This window comes from Elephantulus edwardii, unplaced genomic scaffold (assembly GCF_000299155.1).
Source record: "Elephantulus edwardii isolate Elephantulus edwardi_28Jun2011 unplaced genomic scaffold, EleEdw1.0 scaffold00083, whole genome shotgun sequence".
Lineage (NCBI taxonomy): Eukaryota > Metazoa > Chordata > Mammalia > Macroscelidea > Macroscelididae > Elephantulus > Elephantulus edwardii.
In genome coordinates this window covers 7,488,300-7,492,275 of record NW_006399833.1, presented here as the reverse complement: position 1 = coordinate 7,492,275, position 3,976 = coordinate 7,488,300, and the positions used below count along the sequence as shown (strand labels likewise).

General features: G+C 41.4%; 1 pseudogene; it reads left to right on the top strand.

The window, feature by feature from the left end:
* Positions 1–422: 422 nt before the first annotated feature.
* On the top strand, positions 423–1,514 carry LOC102867451 (annotated as a pseudogene).
* The last annotated feature ends 2,462 nt before the right edge of the window (positions 1,515–3,976 follow it).

The following is a 3,976-nucleotide window of genomic DNA, read 5'->3' as shown; positions in this document are numbered from 1 at the left end:
TTGGGAGTTTGGAGGGACAGCGCAGGAGAAGAGGACCCTGAATGAGATGGATTGTCTAGGTGACTTGAGTAATGGGTGTATGTGTGTGCTGGAGACAGTAAGATTGGCTAAGTATAGAGCAAGGCTCAGAGTTGCAAGGGATTTGATGGCACACAACAACAAGGAATTTGAGCTTTGGTTCCATATTTGTATTTCATTTTATGTAGACTTCATCCATTGTGGCCTTGATTAGAATGGTAAAGAATCATAGCCAGGTACCATTTAATTCTTCTGAGCTCAGGGTAGATGAAGCCATTAGTTCAGAAACTAGTTCTTTCCCGCCCACTCCCCCCTCCCCCCAAGCGCTGCTCCAGCTGCACCGGGCTGTCTCAGAGCTCAGGCTCCTGCTCAGCTAGCACCACCGTCGTCTCCTTGCCGCCATCATGATCATCTACTGAGATCTCATCAGCCATGATGAGATGTTCTCTGACATCTACAAAATCCAGCAGATCACTGACGGAGTGTGCCTGGAGGTGGAGGGGAAGATGGTCAGTAGGAAAGAGGGTAACATTGATGACTCGCTCATTGGTGGAAACGCCTCTGCTGAAGGCACCGATTGTGAAGGAACTGAAAATACAGTAATCACTGGTGTTGACATCGTCATGAACCATCACTTACAGGAAACCAGCTTCATAAAAGAAGCCTACAAGAAGTACATAAAGGATTGCATGAAACCAATCAAAGGCAAACTTGAAGAACAAAAACCAGAAAGAGTAAAACCTTTTATGACAGGGGCTGCAGAACAGATCGAGCACATCCTTGCTAATTTAAAAAACTACCAATTCTTTATTGGTGAAAACATGAACCCAGATGACATGGTTGCTCTGCTGGACTACCATGAGGATGGTGTGACTCCATACATGATTTTCTTTAAGAATGGTTTAGACCCAGCCGGAAACAAAGGAGGATGCTTCAACTATTTAGATCCTCCCAGAAGAGCCATGGATGAGCATTAACATTACTGGTTGCAACACCTCCATGATACATCTTCAAAGATATTAACATGTACGGCTAAGCACAATTGATAACAGTGCATCTAAATTCCAAAATCAATCTCCATAATAGTCTATGTGTTTCCTACTGCCAAAGGGGCCCTTTAGAGTAGTGAGAGAAGATCTTCACCCTGAAACCCACAGCGTCCCTTTTCAGCAGGAAGTAGCTAAGAGAATACGCCATCCCCTTTTCCTTATGAATCAGGGTGAAGTCTCTCTCAGGGAAGAGTGATAGGGAATGGCAAAGGGCACACTGACAAAGGAGATTAATCAGAACTGGCCTTGACAAGCACTGTGGCAACTGAACAATTAAAACAGACATTCGGGGGGGGTGGGGGGAGAAGAACGAACTGGGGAGGAGGGTAGAGAAAACAGTGCAACAATGAAGGAATGAAAACCCAAAATCTCTGTAAATGTTCATTCAAACTAATAAAATTTAATAATAATTTAAAAAAGAATGGTTTAGAAATGGAGAAATGTTAACAAATTTGGCACTTATTTGGATCCATCACCTGTCGTCTTATCTGGCTGCTGTTTTTCATCACCACACCAGGACTTAGACAAATGGGACTGAGATACCATCTTGAGCTCTCCCTTTAATTTTGACCTTCATTTATTTGGAGCAGAGGCATTTTTTTTAGGAAAAAAATGTCATAGGTTGTCTAAAAATAAAATGCATTTAAACTTAAAACAAACAAACAAAAACAACAAACCACCCGAGTCTATGGCAAAAAGTTTACATGAACTACTGCTTTCTTAAAGCCTTCTCTGATTTCTCCTCTGCAGTTATGCTACTCTCCTCTGTTCAATTGTCAGTTCTCTGTGTATGCCTCCAAATGCCACGTCATACATTATTGTTGTTAGGGGCAACCGAGCTGACTGTAACCCATAGCCATCCTGTGAACAACAGATCTGAACCCTATCCTGTGTCATTCTCACCCTCTCTGATATACTTGAGCCCATTGTTACAATCACTCTGTCAGTCCATCTAATTGGGGGTCTTTCTCTCTTTCCCTGACCTTTTCTGGCACAATGTCTTTTTCTAAGGTTTGATCCCTCCTGACAACATGCCCAAAGTTAATGAGATAAAGTTTCAGTATCCTTGACTCTAAGGAGCAACCTAATTTCACTTCCTCCAAGACAGACTCTTTTGTTCTTTTGGAAGTCTGTGGAATATTCAGCATTCTCCTTCAATACCACAACTCAAAGGCATCTTCATTCATTGTCCAACATTCATAGGAAGTAATAGAAAAGACACTTCACCTAGCCTCTCTTCTATTGTCGCTTATATTATGATCTGGTCTCTCCTTACAAGATAAATCACTTTGTTAGAGGCAGGACTCTAAGTCATATCACAAGCATAAAGGAGGTAACACTTGATTCAAATGGAAAATATTTTTTTGTTTTAGAAACATGGATAGGTTTTGATTACTTTGCGGATTTTAGAGTGACCCCGGGGGCCCAGCTTCCACGTAAAACATTGATTCTGTTTATAGAAAGATGCAAGCGAGCTTTAAACAACAGATTTCAAAACACCCTGTTTATAAATTGTCAATGGCCTGGGCTCATAGCAGGAAGAATGTAACTTCATAAATTTAGTTTTCTCCCAGCAGAGGGAAGCATTGATAGCACCAAACCACCTTCTCACATTCCTCTTCCCCCTCTAGTCTGTGTGAAGAGACAGAATTATCTGGCAATGAATGACAGAATCCTCTTCCTATTAGCTTGGGGGGAAATTCAAAGTGGGGCTGGGAAGTTTCTGTGGAGTTAAAAAAAAGACAGGATTTCCCTGTGTACATCCGCTGAGAGAACTGTTTACATTTTAATGTCAGTCGACAAATTAAGGGAACTCTGGTGACCTGGTGTGTAAGGAGCTGTGCTGACAACCCAGAGTAATGTGATTCAAATCTATTAGCTGCTCCAAAGGAGAAAAATGGGCAATCTCCTGTGGTGCGATTTACAGCCTGTAAGAACCCGCTGGAGTGTCAGCTATGAGTTGCTTCTGACGCGACAGAATATAACTGTTAGAAAAAAGAGTTGAGGTATAGAGAAAGAAGCTAGTCCCAAGAAACAAACAGGCCTTTATTGCATGGTCTGAGAGGGACACCAGAGCTCACAGAGAGGATCAAAGTGGCATGCAGGCAGATAAAGACTGTTAAGGGGTTTTTTGGGGTGTGTGGTTGTTTTTCTTTTTTTTTTTTAGACTTAGAGGGGTGGTAGTTTATGCCAGAATTTTAGGGGCAGGGGTCCTGTCAATGTGTGATCAGGCCCAGGGCTTCATAAGAATCTGACTATCTAGTTGCCTTATAAGGAGATAGACATTGTTAGGTTTCTTCAAGGAATGATCAGTCGTGGAGGTGGCATTCCTCCTCCATTAACACCACCACCACCACTATGTACTAAAATAGCAAATTGTTATTGTTGTTTACCATAGGGTTGGAATGGACCCCATAGCTGACCCTCTGGCAGGTTTTCAGAGACAGTTAATTGCTCGAGAGAAGATTTCCCATCCTTCTACTGTGGAGCAGCCGGTGGCCTCAAACTGGCCTCAAACTGCATGCCTTTGGGATTGCAGTGTAGCTTCTTGCCACCAGAGTTAGCAGAGTGTAAGCTGTTGCAATTATAGTTTTTAACTAAGTTTGCCCAGCAATACTACTTTTGAATAGATTTTCATAAAATCTTCACAACTGGAAGTGAATTTAAAGAATTGCTAGTCTAACCACTAGAGGTCTTGTAAAGTTTTGGGTTTTTAAAAAAATTAACTATTTCAGATATATAGAAAGTATAGGTAATTCTCTGTAGACTTTGATTCATATCATAGTAAAGAAGAAAACTTTTTTTCAGCATTTCTTTTTTTTTAATTTAGGTTGTTTATTTTTCATTTCAATGAACACCTACAGAGATTTTGGAATTCCATTCATTCATTGTTGCACCCTTCTCCCCGC